The sequence below is a fragment of the Apium graveolens genome, chromosome 6 (genome assembly GCF_009905375.1).
Source record: "Apium graveolens cultivar Ventura chromosome 6, ASM990537v1, whole genome shotgun sequence".
In the NCBI taxonomy this organism is placed as follows: Eukaryota; Viridiplantae; Streptophyta; class Magnoliopsida; order Apiales; family Apiaceae; genus Apium; species Apium graveolens.
This window is the reverse complement of record NC_133652.1, coordinates 106,222,378-106,239,603: the sequence shown is the minus strand read 5'-3', so window position 1 is coordinate 106,239,603 and position 17,226 is coordinate 106,222,378.

Here is a 17,226-nt window from a genome sequence, read left to right as displayed (position 1 = left end):
TCCTTTGCGAGTGTCTTACCAACTGCCTAACACACTTACCATAAATGTTTCATGCATTAATTAACCCTTTTTGGTCTTTAACCTATGTTTCAAAGTAAGGCGAGGGGAAAAGTTTCGTTCGCGAAACGCCGTTACTTGAAACGGTCGTTTCTCCTAAACCGTGCATCGGAATCGAACGAACTACATATCAAAACGAAGCTCGTAACATGAGCTATCTAAACATGTCAGTGGTCATAATCTAGCAGGGGGTTCTCGGGTCCTAATGTTATGCACAAAAACAGTCCAAAGAAAATCGGACGTTACGACGGCTATGTTTATGCGATTACCAATGTTTAAACTACTCCAATTAACCACCAACCAACTCATAACCATCAATACAACAAAACTTCACCTAAACCATACCACATCAGTCCATAATCTCCAAGGTTTTCAACTCAAACAACCACAATCACGACCTATGAACTATAATCAAGCTTCAATTACCAAAAACACTTCCAAATCAAACCAAACTACTAATAATCACAATCCATGCTTCTCATTTCACAACACCAACCATTAAACTTACTAACAAATAAAGTAAAGGCTAGGGTTTGAAGTTTATACCTTCCTTGGGAGGTGTTAAGTTGCTAGGAAGCCTTAGGGATCCTCCTACAAGCCTGATCTTTCCAAAGAAATCAAGAACACAAAGTTAGGCTTTGAAGTTTCTAAAAGTCCGATTTAAAGAACTGTAAAAATGAGGGTCTTACCATGATTATTTGGACGAGACTTGTGAACAAGAGTTGTAGGCCATCTCAATACCTTTCCAATGAGCTATAGAACACAATATTTGAGTGAGAAATGAAGGAGATACAGCAGTTTTAGTGTTCTGGTTCTGTTTTGGCCGAGAGCATGAAGAACAATGCCTTAGTTTCTTTTTGATTTTGATGAAAAATGATTTGCTTGGCTTGGTTGGTTTGATTTTTGTGTTTGTTTTAGTAAATTACCTAGTTGCCCTTGATTTTGTGTGGTTAAAAAACCACCACATCTCCTTCCTTCCCATGTCATGCTTGTGTCATCCTCATGATATCATCCTCCCCTCCTTGTCCTCTTCTCATTGGTTGGGTGACATCATCCTCTCTAATCCCTTTGATTAACTTCCTAATTGTTTGCCTAATGACCGCTGATCTGTTATACGGTTCGCTTAACTTTCGTTTTCGTTTATCGTTTGAAGGATCATACCCGGGATCTTATTACTTAGGTTCCCTTAACCTTTCTCAATATATTATATTCCTTTTATGATCCTCTCCTATAATCCTTTAATTTAAATCCTTTTTATCCTGTTACCTTTTTCTCAAATCTTTCCGTATCTAGTGTATTTCCGGGAAAAATCAAAGTGTTCGGATTTGGATTCTGACGATCTTTACATACACTTATATCCCATATAAAGTACTAATAAAATCTCAGAATATCCATATCAGAACCCCTACATAGTGTGGCATGAAAAGTTTTCTCATTCAGCAAAAACACTATTCATAAGGGTTTCAAAAATTTCCCAAAAATTGGGGTTATTACAGTCTCCCCTCCTTAAAAGGATTCCGTCCCGGAATCAGATAGAAAATGAATAGGGATACTCTCTTAGCATTGCACTTTCTAACTCTCGAGTAAATTTTCCCACATTGTGGTTCTACCATCAAACTCTTACTAGTTTGATAACCCTTCTCTTAAGCACTCGTTCCTTTTTACTCTATACCCTTCCTGGTTGCTACATATAGGTTACGTCTGGTTGCATGTCTATGCGCTCATATGCCCCTATTTGTCTGGCATCCGAATTACACTTCCTTAACATTGATACGTGGAACACGTTATGAACTTGCTACAGGTTCGGGGGTAGGGCTAGCTCATATGCTAACTTCCCAAACGTCTTAATATATCCAAGGGTCCAAAAAATTATAGACTTAGCTTTCCTTTCTTTCCGAACCTCATCAATCCTTTTTCAAGGGTTTCCAAGGGGATACCTATAACATTACTAGGCCCCCTATTTCATACTCTTTGTCCTTTTTGAGTCAAATCAGCATACCTCTTATGTCCATCTTGGGTTACTACCAGCCGTCCTCTGATTAGATCTATTATATCCCTGGTCCTTTGGACTACTGCGGGTCCGAGCATCTTGCGCTCTACAACTTCATCCTAACATAAGGGAGATCGACATTATCTTCCCTCAAGGATCTCATAAGGTGACACCTCGATAATGACATATGATCTATTGTCGTGATATAACTAAATCCGCGTTAAGTGATCATTCCAAATTTTTTCAAGTCTATTGCACAGACTCTCATTATAGCGTTTAGCATTAGAGCTTTTGCTTCTCAATACCCATTCTTTTCGAGTTCGTAATCGCTACTACCTTCCGTTCCTAATATTATACTGGTTATACTTTTGCTCGTTAGCGTTCTATAACCTTTTAATAACCACGTCAACCTTAGTATTACGAATGTGTTCCCATTCTGAATACCACCATAACTTTACTACTCCTTTTTCAGCTGTTTCTATTTTCGAAAGCTTAATCCTTCATATAGAAGTAAAAGAATTTATTGAGAGATGACTATGATCATGAACACTTGTTATCTTGCATAGTTAGTACAAAAGGTGGCCAGCCTTCAGTACTTGACAAGCAATTAAACAATAGTTGGTATCCTACTAGGCTTCTATCACACAGATAGACAGTCATTCGGCAATACCTCCCCTTCTGGAAGGGTTGTTCTTCTCAACTTACATGAAATGAAAAGAAGAGAAAAGAACGAACTGAAGAGAATTGTATATATAAAAAAAATATACTGCCACAAAATATCTGGCTTGGAACCTACCTCTGAACTATAGAGGTTTGTCATAGGAGAACAAAACATATACGTATTTATATCAGCATCAAGTATTATAGCATCGTATTTCCCATGCCTAAATATTTCTATTCCGTCCATCATTCTATGGACCCATGCTCTTCCTCGAGCTTATACACAATCACCTTTGAAACTCCCTCGATTTCGAAAATCGAACCCGGGATCTCATTTTAGACATCACCGTTACTAGAGTTCTATGCTTGCACCGCAACCTTCCTCATATAGTAATACGACTCTCTTTTCATAAGAGGGAATAAATATTCAATAGGTAGATACTCTACTTAATTAGTCTATCAATGATAACTTATACACTACCACGACCCGTTTAGTGGTACTCAATCTCAACATCCATTCCAATACAACTCTCACGGTTGTAATCAGCTCGTTACTCGCAGAATCATTGCTGCCTTACTATGGTCCACCACTGACCCACTGTCATCATTCACTTTCCATAAAATCTTAATAGCTAACCATACGGAGTCCATACATGTCGTATCAAATCCTTCCAAGGAGGTAACATAATCACCATTTCTGATTCATGAAGAACACTCCTGATCTCAAAGGTTCGTTTAGTCCTTTTGAAACATGGTCCAGGCTCATTCTCCAGATAGTACCTTCTAAGATAGATAGCCCGCTCATGGCGATTACACGAATTAAACCTTTACCAGCTACTATTACGGCTGGGTATTGCACAGTCATCAGAAGGAATGTCAATCTTCCAAACCATAATACAACCTTCACAGTTTTAACCATCATCACTGTATTCTTTTGGCACAAGCGCCTATAATTATCCTCTTACCTTTAAAGTGTCGGCCACCTCTTTGGCCTTTCCTGATAGTAAAATTTCCTTACAGTCAATGTCACTTTAAACATCTCCAAATAAATTTTCTACCTTATTTCAATCACAGCTTATGTGAAAATGCTTTCCTTAAAATCTGTGAGGTCAATCCATATGGCCTCCAAAAGATAACAATGGTCATCCACTTTTCTTTCTTGATTTGGTAATGATAACATGGATGTTCTGGAAGATATTGGTCATGTTCAACGTGAACTTCTTCTTAATAATTCCTTATTTACTTTTGTTGTTTATCTCAACAGTCATCTCAATGTTGGGATATCTTTCATATCTGGCGTCTCCCTTTCTGGGTATCATGCCACCGGTCTTACACTTTACCTTCTTGAAGGTCACTTCCTTCACCCAATTTTCTTAATTTCTTACTTTCTTGTCTCCTCAGTCTATCCGCGTCTTATTATTTATCCTTCGAATTATCTCAAGGTTTCCTCGAATCTTCCCAACTTACAGGGGATAAAATATATGTATCTCTTATACCTTCAACCATCAATTTAACTCATGGTGAATCACTCTCATCCGGACGATTACCTACTTTTCTATTTCTATTTCTACGAGTCTTTAGGGTTTCCTCATACCCAACTCCCTTATCATTCCTCAAACTCTCTTGCCTTTATATTCCTTTCTCTTATCGTTATTTCATGAACCAACACAACATAAGCATTGATTTCAAACATCCCGTCATTCTGGATTCGTGTCTTCAGAACGAATCTTAATAACTTTTACAACTTAGATTCATAATTCATCATACTCGTCTGCCTTTGTTCTGGCTCTTAAGCTTTTACACTATCTCCATAACCTTGGGAAGTACTTTCCTGAAAACAATTGACTGAACTTAAATCAATTTATTATAATCTCTTGCTCCGTGCCTTCCTTGGCCTTTCACCAGCGGGTGGTCTCTCTCTTAGGAGGGTAAGTGACAAAACAGTCTTTTGTGGTTCGTCAATCATTTAGAATCTCAAATGATTCATCTATTTCCTTTAGCCAGGCTCTTACCTCGACTGGGTCAGCTTGTTCCTTGGAACTCTGAGAGCTTAGCGACTTAAAGGTCATGAAAGAATTTCCCACCGCACTGTCTCCTCAGGGTGGTGGTTGGGGATAATAGTCTAAGTTCTCTTTAGACAGGTCCATGAATTGCCGTATAGGGGTACCATCTCGGGTCTCCTGTCCTTACTCGACTTTTGTTTCCTCAGTCTAAATATTTCTTCCTACTCCCCATAATTGGGGTCATCTTACATAATTTAAATCCTCATTTTCCACTTCATCATGTTATGGGTTCCTTTTGTCTTGGTGGCAACCTCCCTGACTATCACGTTCAGGGTTTGCTCTAACTCTTATTCCTCAAACTAGCTTTCATCTAAGATTTCATCTTTAAGCTCTTAAACCTTTGGAACCCAAATTCTATAGGAATACCTCATTATTCCCTTATCATCACTCTCGGTATTAATCTCATACCTATTTGTTGGCTCTCTGCCTTCATTCATCACTTTTACTGGCACAATATGTTCTTTTCCAATACTTCGAGCTGTATTGCTATCTCAAACAGCTTTTCGGTACCGGCTCCGGTTACCTTCACTACTATTTCCATTTTCTCAAAATCTCTTATAAACTCTCCAAAAGACATTATCATCTTGAGTCTCTCCTTTTTACTAAGGGCATCAGCCACCATATTGGCTTTCCCCGAATGATAAAGAATCTCCCAATCATAATTCTTGATTAGCTCTAACCGCCTCCTCTGGCGTATGTTGAGCTCTTTCTACGTAAGAATGTACTAGAGCTCATATGGTTTGTGAATCTCACACTTCTCTCCATACAAGTAGTGCCTCAAATCTTTAGGGCAAAACTATTGCCACGAGCCCAAGCTCATGGGTGGGGATATCGAATTTTAAATTCCCTTAGTTGTCTTGACGCAGACGCGATTATCTTGCTGTGCTATATAAGAAGCACCCTAATTCCTTATGCGAAGCATCACTTACAAATCACAAAATCTCATTTTCCATCCGGCAATGCCAACATAGGGAACGTCACCAACCTTTGCTTCGGTTCTTAAAAGTTGTTCTCGCATTTTTCTGTCCATTCGAACTTCTCAGTCTTACGAGTAAGCCGCGTTAAAGGGGCTACTATCTTTACAAACTTGAACGAACCTCTGGTAGTGACCCGCCAATCCTACCTCTGGTAGTCGACCCAACTAGGGTCATCAATTCATCACTGGTCCTTTATCCAATCTTGTCAGGATCCTCCATGGGATCCTCCTCAGCAACTATCCCTTCTAGGACAATATCCTCAACCGCTACATCCTCAATATCAACATCATCCGGTCCTGCGTTAGGACGCTCTATTGGATCCACAATCTGATCTCCAATTAGTAATAAAACATCATCGCGTTGATGTTCCTCAACTTCAGGGTTCGGAGTCCCGCTACCATATACGATAACGAACTACGCTTCTATCGCTACATTTATAAGGGTTCCCATAAGGGTTTTAACTGTCAGTACTACGTTAGGTAGTCCGACTATGAACTTGGCAAGAGTTCTTATTATCTTAGTGAACTTATTATCTTAACGTCCCATCATCTCTGAGGTTTATAACGCTTGGCTCTGATACCATTTCTGTAACACCCCCAAATCCGGGGTCGGGGATCCGGGTTGTCACGAGTTCCATTTCCCTTAACAACACCCAATCTTAATAAATAATCAACTACTCTGTACTGTGACCCCACAATAAACACACACACCACAAGTTATAGTCTCAGAGATGAATATCCAAAAATAATCACAAGTCGTTTTATTCCACAATTATATGCCAATACACCTTAAACAGGTTTCTGAATAAATTTACATTTCTTTGCCATTATTACAATTCATAAATATACATAATCTGATACATCAAAAGTTGAAAGCCTAGCCTATTGGTAGTTCCTACCTCAGCTATGGCGGCATCAGTGCTTCTAGAAAACTGCGGAACGTCTCCTAACCTCTTGCGAATCGGGAGCTTGGTCCGGTTCATCTTGTCTATCTGATGTTGTGTGATGAAAGAAGAAAGCAAGGGTGAGCAGCAAGCCCACCAAAATAATATGTATAATGATTAACAATATATGAGCCTTCTCATAGTACTCATGAAAGTCTTGGTCAAAAGAAATGAACCAAGTTGATATCTTAATGCGATGAAGTCGCAAAATATTCAGTATATATATATATACATATATACTTTTCAAAATATTGGAAGTCCTCTTCCATGCACAATATACACCAAGTCCCAGTGTATAACTGTATAAAAAAAAATATCGTTGCAAGGTGATCTCATATATCTAACCTTGTCTCAACGTTCTTCTGAAAATCTTTGTTATTCATAAGACAATTATTAATTAGATATAAGTTTAAAAGATGAAGTTACAAGATACCCCAATATACTTATATCTTTCCCAAATACTACTTGAACTACCACCGTTCAAGTTATAATTAGCTTCAAAAGTTCATCACATAGATGAGACTATAAGGCAAGATTTGAATAGATTAAATCTTTAAAATATTATCAAAATAAAATGAAGTTACGAGATACTTCATTTGATGTAAACATCATTTTGAAAACTTGACCCTGCCAACACTAAACAATCGCCCAACCGTAGCCTTTCTATCGAAGTGCTCTGGGTAGTGTTGCAGAAATTATCCAATTGGATGATGAACTCATTACGGGAGTTTGCCGCGCCAGGAAGACCACGTACGATGATTAGTCGTAGTAGTACAACCCCACCATTTTCTACATGTAGAGGAGAACCTGTCGGATTTACTTGTCAACCGAACACTGAACTCCTAAGGAATGGACCGCCTTAGCGGAACTTCCAGGCCATTTGGGCCAATATAATAAGGCTGGGCCGGCGCTACTCGGCCACTTACGCCACTCCTAGTTCAGATGAAATCCATGACTCTGAAACGTAAAGCTTGTCCCCACTTTCCCCAAGTAGAAACTTCTTGATACGGCTTCACCAAGAAGTCGTATCTATTTGGAAAGGAGAACTCACCGATATTTCCCAGGCGATGCCTGTTAATGGATTAACTTGTTCCAAGAATTTTACTTCCCGAGTGTTGGGTAAGTAATCAATTCATTTATCAAAACAGCAACCTTGTTGCGAATATAAAACACACCACAGAGCCGGATCCCTCAGGTTTTGAGCGAGTATTTAAATCCCCTTCGAAAGGAGGATCTTAAAAAAAATGAGTTTTGGGATCCGCTCTAACTTTTAAAAAAATCATTTTGAAGACTCGCAAAACATTTTTAAGAATGTTTGGAGTGAAGCTGATTTAATGAAGTAAATCAGTCCCCAGAATATTTAGAAAATGTCTGAATATTATTATTTAAATAATATTCCCATAAAGAATAATCTTTATAAAATAATTGAAGTAGAAGTATTAAAACTTATACTTGAAATGAATAGCAAATAATCAAAGATATACTTATACGAAAGTAATATCTTTATTTGAATAATCAAAAGTAAGTTTGATTATCGACACCTTATTCTTTAATACAATAAAGAATATTATTAAGTAATAAGCGGAGTCATAATACCTCGAATGAATACTATAAATAATATTCATAAAATAAAGGAGTCATACATCCTCAAATGAATATCCAAGTAATATTCAATAATAATATAAACTGAGTCATAAGCCCTCGAATAAATATTCAAATAATATTCAAATAATAAAATAAACTGAGTCATAAGCCCTCGAATGAATACTCAAATTAATATTCAATTAAGTAAAATAAAGGTATCGAATAAACCTTATTCGATCCATAGTTTTAAAAACTATATCCATATATATATAAATATATATATATATAATATACTCGGGAACATCGACTCCCGGTTTAGAAATATGTTCACCTTTTATCCCCTATACTAAGGGTATACGCAACTACTTGCTTATTTCTAGCATAGGTATTATGCAACTATAAGCATTGAAATCAACAGATAGATAACCAGATTACGAAACAGACATGCATATATACCATATCAGCATGCTCCAATATATCACAAAATTTGCTAATAACAATCATGCACTATCACAAGATAATGCATATACATATATTTACATCACAACAACAGTATATCGGGTAGAAAACTTGCCTGAGCGACTGGGGGTTACGAATGGCTCGGGACGAGTCTGGTAACCTATAAACAACAAGTAAGTTAGAATTAAACCAAAGTCACTTGTAAATCTATACTCTAACCAACTCAGACTCTAACGCTCGTTTTGCGCTTACTGATTCTCTTAAGTCACTCGAGTACCCTCGGCTTCACCATTTTTAATAATTTAACCTTTACGAGTTTTAAGGCGATTCCTTCGCGAGTGTCTTACCAACTGCCTAACACACTTACCATAAATGTTTCATGCATTAATTAACCCTTTTTGGTCTTTAACCTATGTTTCAAAGTAAGGCGAGGGGAAAAGTTTCGTTCACGAAACGCCGTTACTTGAAACGGTCGTTTCTCCTAAACCGTGCATCGGAATCGAACGAACTACATATCAAAACGAAGCTCGTAACATGAGCTATCTAAACATGGCAGTGGTCATAATATAGCAGGGGGTTCTCGGGTCCTAATGTTATGCACAAAAACAGTCCAAAGAAAATCGGACGTTACGACGGCTATGTTTATGCGATTACCAATGTTTAAACTACTCCAATTAACCACCAACCAACTCATAACCATCAATACAACAAAACTTCACCTAAACCATACCACATCAGTCCATAATCTCCAAGATTTTCAACTCAAACAACCACAATCACGACCTATGAACTATAATCAAGCTTCAATTACCAAAAACACTTCCAAATCAAACCAAACTACTAATAATCACAATCCATGCTTCTCATTTCACAACACCAACCATTAAACTTACTAACAAATAAAGTAAAGGCTAGGGTTTGAAGTTTATACCTTCCTTGGGAGGTGTTAAGTTGCTAGGAAGCCTTAGGGATCCTCCTACAAGCTTGATCTTTCCAAAGAAATCAAGAACACAAAGTTAGGCTTTGAAGTTTCTAAAAGTCCGATTTAAAGAACTGTAAAAATGAGGGTCTTACCATGATTATTTGGACGAGACTTGTGAACAAGAGTTGTAGGCCATCTCAATATCTTTCCAATGAGCTATAGAACACAATATTTGAGTGAGAAATGAAGGAGATACAGCAGTTTTAGTGTTCTGGTTCTGTTTTGGCCGAGAGCATGAAGAACAATGCCTTAGTTTCTTTTTGATTTTGATGAAAAATGATTTGCTTGGCTTGGTTGGTTTGATTTTTGTGTTTGTTTTAGTAAATTACCTAGTTGCCCTTGATTTTGTGTGGTTAAAAAGCCACCACATCTCCTTCCTTCCCATGTCATGCTTGTGTCATCCTCATGATATCATCCTCCCCTCCTTGTCCTCTTCTCATTGGTTGGGTGACATCATCCTCTCTAATCCCTTTGATTAACTTCCTAATTGTTTGCCTAATGACCGCTGATCTGTTATACGGTTCGCTTAACTTTCGTTTTCGTTTATCGTTTGAAGGATCATACCCGGGATCTTATTACTTAGGTTCCCTTAACCTTTCTCAATATATTATATTCCTTTTATGATCCTCTCCTATAATCCTTTAATTTAAATCCTTTTTATCATGTTACCTTTTTCTCAAATCTTTCCGTATCTAGTGTATTTCCGGGAAAAATCAAAGTGTTCGGATTTGGATTCTGACGATCTTTACATACACTTATATCCCATATAAAGTACTAATAAAATCTCAGAATATCCATATCAGAACCCCTACATAGTGTGGCATGAAAAGTTTTCTCATTCAGCAAAAACACTATTCATAAGGGTTTCAAAAATTTCCCAAAAATTGGGGTTATTACATCTATTACATGCTTGGAGTCTGGATTATATTTCCTAATCATCGATACATGAAAAACATTGTGAATGTGCTCCATGTGCGAAGGTAACGATAACTCGTAAGCTACTTTGCCAACGTGCTTTAAAATCTCAAAAAGATCCGACATATCTTGGGCTCGGTTTTTCCTTTCTTTCCAAACCTCGTTAATCCCTTCCACGGTGATACTTTTAGTAATACCAAATTCCCTTCTTCGAATTCCATATCTTTCCTTGATTAATCTGCATATTTCCTTTGACGATCTTGTGCTGTTATTAATCTTTTCTAGATAACTTTAATAGCTTCTTTTGTCTGCTGCACTAATTTAGGTCCAAGTATTTTGCGTTCTCCTACTTCGTCCTGATACACTGGAGATCTGCATTTGCGTCCCTAAAGGGCTTCATAGGGTGGCATCCCAATATCGGCGTGATAACTGTTGCTGTAAGCAAATTCTACCAGAGGTAAATATTCGTCCCAATTTTCTTTAAAATCAATAGTACACACGTGTAACATGTCCTCGATTGTCTGGGTCGTTCCTTCACTCTGGCCGTCTGTCTGCGGGTGGTAAGTCGTACTCATATTCAGTCTCGTTCCCAAACATTCTTGAAAACTTTCCCAAAATCTTGAATTAAATCTTGGATCTCGATCGGATACGATGGACACAGGAATTCCATGACGAACTACAATTTCTTTTAAGTACATATGAACTGACTTGTCTTGTGAAAATCTTCCATGTATAGACAGAAAATGAGCTGACTTGGTAAATCTATCCATTATAATCCAAATGGTATCATGATTAGCTTTTGTGCTTGGTAACCCAACTATGAAATCCATGGCGAGATGCTCCCACTTCCACTCTGGAACCTCCAATGGCTGTAGCAATCCACTTGGTCTCTGATGTTCTACTTTAACTCTTTGACATATATAACATCTGCTAATCCATTTCGCAATTTCCCTCTTCATATCTGGCCACCAATAATTTTCCTTTAAATCTCTATACATCTTGGTACTCCCTGAATGGATTGAATACCTTGAATTATGAGCTTTCTGTAAAATTTCATTCTTCAATTCCTTCACTGGTGGAATCCAAATTCTAGAAGAAAACCTAAGAATACCTTGATCGTCCTTTTTGTGTGCACAATTCTTCACCTACTAAATGATTTATATCCTGATTCATTACCTCTTCCTGACACTTCTTTATCTTCTCTAACAATCCCGACTGAAAAGTTATACTTATACATTCTTACTCCTTTTTGGATCATTAACCCTGACTTCCAATTCCAACTTCTAGAGTTCCATATATAATTCTTCTCGTGCGGTCTCTATGTTCATTCTCTCTCCTTCTTACTCATCTCTTGTCACTACATTTGCTTTTCCTCGGGAGTTCATACTTCAACTCTTATGGTCCGTATATATCTCACATCTTTCTTTATACTTATAATATTTCCCAATCTTTCAAAACGAATATTTTTGTTGCTTTTAATTCCCAGTTATGAGTAGGGTACTTCTGCTCATAAGGTTTCGGTTGTCTGGATGCATATGCAATAACTTTATTGCTTTGCGTCAACACACATCCTATTCCCTTACAAGAAGTATCACTATAAACTAACAAATTTCCCTGATACTTTCAAAATGATAAAATAGGTGTTGTAACCATTCTTTCATTTAACTCCGCAAAACTTTCTTCACCCTTCTCCATTTCATATAACCTTCTTGCTTTTCCTGGTTAGCTTCATCCAAAATATTGCAACTTTCAAAAAATCTTGCACAAATTTCCGATAGTAACTGGCCCATGATAAAACTTCTTACTTTTGTTGGTGCCTCTGGTCTTTCTTTATTCATACTATATTTAAAGTTTTCTGTTGAATCCCCTTTTGTCTCCTCCTTACTGACTATCTATACTAAGAATTATACTTCCTGCCATTAAAGTTTTCACCTGGTAAACTTTTTATACCGCTTCTTTCTTCTTTGATTCCTCAGCTATCATTGTATAGGTTGCATGGTTCTTCTTAAGTAATACAAGTACATCTTATCCAGATTCCTCCTTCAAAATTCTATTCATCAAATTTAAATATCACTGGTATATCAGTTCATCCAGCTAACATTTCTAGAAATTTATAACAACAGTACTGAGTTCTGAAAATTATCTTTGATATCTCCATAAGTTCAATCTTCATTTGGTAAAATACTCAGTCATAAATCAATCTTATAAAAATACCTTGCTTCGTTCATTTAATTAAACAAATCATTGGTTCGAGGTAATAGATATCTGCTCTTGAGAGTAAACTTGTTGAGCTTTCGCAAACACATAATCTCACACTTCCATCTTTCTTATTAACACATCGTGCCGGTGCACTTTAGGGATGGTACGCTAGGTCCAGTTGCTTTTTCTTCTAATTATCTCCTGCGTTTGCTCTGGTAACTCCTTTATTTTATCTGGTGCCATTTTGTATGGGGCTTTAGATACTGGCTTCATTTCAGGTGCTGAATTAATCATAAACACATTTTCTTTATCTAAAGGAAATATTGGTAACTCATCTGGAAATATATATCTTGAGACTGTAAAATCTTCAAGTTCGGTTTGCTCCGGACTCTTAGTTATAATCGCCATAGCACTTATATTTTGGTCATTGTAATCATAAATCGTTCTTAACAAGTTCTTTACTTTCCTTTGTCCTTTAAACTTCTTCACGTTCTCATTTGGCATCTTCAGAACTATCTTCCATCACGACGGTCTACCTGGACATCACACTTGAATAGTTAATCCACTCCTTAGAATAATGTCAAATCCTCTTATCTCAAATGATATCTATTCTTCGCAACTTATTGCCAGAAATATTAATTCCGCCATTGATACTTACTTATTCAATAACTGCACGTTCTTAACTTGCTAGTCCTTTAGTCATAAACTTATTGATTCGACAGGATAATTCATCTTATCAATAAAACCTTGAGAGATATACGATCAAATTGCTCCCACATCTTTCAATACTTTAACGCATAAGGTATCCGCAATAATCTTCCACGTCATCATATCCATATTCTAAATAACATATCGTAAATTCTCGTTCTCGGAGACGTATCCCTTATTGAAGTAGATTCCCTTGACTGTTAATGCATCCCTGGCTAGGGCCAGTGATTTGCAATTCTCACCATATGCCCTTGTTTCCTTTCCATGCATGAGAGGTAGATGAGACTTTGCCCGCTGAGTGTATAATATGTTGACTTTTGTTTGAAAAGCTCTCGCAAGGAACAATGGTACAACGAAAGAACTAGAAGGATTCACAATTTTAATAACCTTAGAGTTGAAAAGAAAGAAAAAGTAATGATTTGAATATGAATGAGACAACCACATTGGTACTTAAGATGGTCAGTCTTTCATACCGTATGGCATACAGCACATGATTAGGTGGCATCCCACCTGACTCTTCGTCATTCCGACAAAGCGTCTCATCATAACACTGTTTGTCCCAATCAGAAAGCAAAATCCGAGGGGAACAATTAAATTTGAAAGGAATGCAAAATCCTCCGTTTTGATATCACCAGAAAGAATTTATTAAGAAAAGGAGTTCATACATTTTTAGGAATTGAAAAGAAATATACGCTATAATGTTGAGGACAAGAATGATACCATTGGTCACCATCCACATTGCACTTATATTCATCTTTCGAGCTTGCTCGATCATTTCCCAATTGTATCACATAACAACTTTAGAAGTATGCTAAAATGCCTTCGCAACTAAGCATTATGGTAGATTCTTACTTGTTAAGTCTCGCGTCTGTAACGTCGCACCTACATGTATAATACTTTAACAATTCGATCATAATGGCGTTCTTATCAAATAACCTTGAGTTTCCTCTTTTTAATTTGGAATAACCATGAATCATTTAACATAGCGATCTTTTTATTAATAATATTCTTCTTTTATAAAAGTCTGAAAATCTTCCCAATCTTCCTCGGTCATGCTCAGTTTTCCGTTAAATCAATGAATTCTTTGAACTCTGATAATCCCAGTAATTGGATGAATAGTTACTCTTTACGCTGGTTCTGTTGTTAATCCTTTCAGACAATACTTGCACCTTGCTGTTAGGAATAATTAACTTCTTCATATTCACAGGTTACCTCATTCTCCGAATTAACAATACTTTAACAAACAAGAAACTCAAGTAGCAACTTGACAACCAAGGTTTAAAACTTATTTTATTCAAAAAGGCTTTTAGAAATATTGTGAGGAAAAATCTTTTTCAAAAATTTGTTTAAAATTTTGAAAATTTTGAAAATCACACCTCCGGTTGTCCTTACTGTATGAGTTGGTTGTTGTCCTTCTTATGACCAGATACCAAGTTAAAGAAACAATCACTCAAGGGTCCATTCACTTCCATTTATCTCCCCTCCTTCATTGGGTCTATTACTTTCCTTAATCAATAAAAACTTCCGCTGTCGTTGCACGTTATCTTATTCGTAGCTTCACATTAAGGCTCCCATACTAGTAGTACTCCCGTTAACCACTTGGTAATCATTAAGTAGAACAAACTATCCAATAGTCAACAAGTCAGCTAATGTCACATCATCTTGTTAAAATATATATCACATCATTACAACACTATTTTCTAATTTCGAGAAATCTTCAGATCCCTAATCTCCTCTAACTCTCTCCCTTCAACACATATCTACTCCATTCCACAAGCTAGTCATGAATGGCCTAATTACTAATAGCTTCTTGTAACCTGATAACAGCCATCCTCCAGAACACTTGAATCTTCTTTCTAAACTCCTTCTCACCTTAATTTGTATCTCAATACTCACTATTTACTGCAGCTATCGTGTCCCTTCCCGCAAATGCTGTTGTTTTATTGGAAAGGTTTTTAGACTGAGGATATAGAATATGGTGTATAGTAAACAGAAAAGATACATTCATAGTTGAATGTTCAAAAGAACAAGAGTAAACAAATGAAGGTTCTTGAATAGGTAGTCTCATATCAAGAGATGATAGAATAGCGTTGAACAACTTGGAGAGGCACAGCTATCATAATAAAAGGTAATACCAATAATACTGATGGAGGAACAAGGCGTAAATTGAATCTGGGAAAAGATGACGATCCTTAAACGGAAAGCTCCAAACAATCAGTTGATGCAGGAAAATCAGGATCTGCCATTGCCGTTGCCTGGATATCATGTCGCTAGTTAAGAATCCCGAATCACAACACGAACGGTGTCGGAGACCTATTATACAATCGCACTCAACCTCATGATGACCTATCTTTCTATTTCCTATTCCTAATCCTAACCCTCTACCCAATCCCGATAATCTAGGCTTGTTTCAGTGACTTATAACCTGTAGCTCTGATACCAACCTGTGGCGCCCTCCAAACCCGGGTCAGAAGTTTGGGGTCCACAACACCTACTCAATATATAAACCTGTATATAAAATATTATTTGCAATGACCCTGCTTTACATAACCACGGATTACAACAGGTTAAAGTATGAAAACAAGCCACAACCTTAACTTTATTACAACGTACCAAATCCCAACTAATTTAATTTACAACTGAAATAAAATTATTCTTACAACCTTGCTACCTCATTACTGCAATAAGCTCTTGCTAGCTCGATCAATCATAATCTGGAATCCTAGCTCGAACATTGAACTGGGAAACCTCGCTATCAACCGTATCCTTCTTAACTGTAGAATACATAAAAAGATTCACAAGAGTGAGCTAACTAGCTCAGCAAGTCATATTATCAATAACTGAGGTTAAACAATAATAAACGAGGGATTCAAAGGAATCAAGTTTCTTATTAAACAACTAATAGAATTGGATATTCATTTTAAGTTTTTAAAACCAAGGTTAGGCTGCTGATCAGTCACGCACTAACCCCGAGCAGAGCACACAACACTGCTCTAACTACTGGATCCAAGGCACACATTAGCCTAACTTGACCATCGATATGGTCTGACCACGAATCTGGTCTAAACAAAGAAAACTATCCAATTCTAAAGCATTTCAATATGATAAACAAGAGAATTCAATAAACCGGATCATAATTAATAACAATAAAACATTTGTATAAGAGCATAATAAAAATTCATGGTTACCGAAAGGGTATGTCAAAGTACATAAAAGAAGTGGCCTCCAGCCTGTAGGACAATCGGGTATTAGATGAATAATGTTTTTACAGGGTTTTCATACTTTGATGTCACAAGGTATGGTTGAGTATAAAAGTTTTTGTATGTTTAAAACAATTTTATTCCAGTGTTTGGTATATGATGGTTATATATTTTTGGAGTAGTATCGTATTTGTGTGGTTTAATATTTGGTAAATCAACAAGAAATGGTTCACAAAGAATAAGGCCTACGGCTCAATATCAAATGATGTGGCTCACGTTCAAGGCTGAAGAATTCAAAGTATTTCCAATATAAGACAGAGCTATTTCGAATATTAACAATATGTCATAAGAGAATTTAGAAATATTTGCAATATATCTCGAGAAAGGTTTAGAAGTACTTGCCTTATCATAATCGATTTTAACTTCACTTGCACTTGTCTAATGACTCCATTCAACAATCACTCATCTGCTTCTTCTATGCCTCGCTTC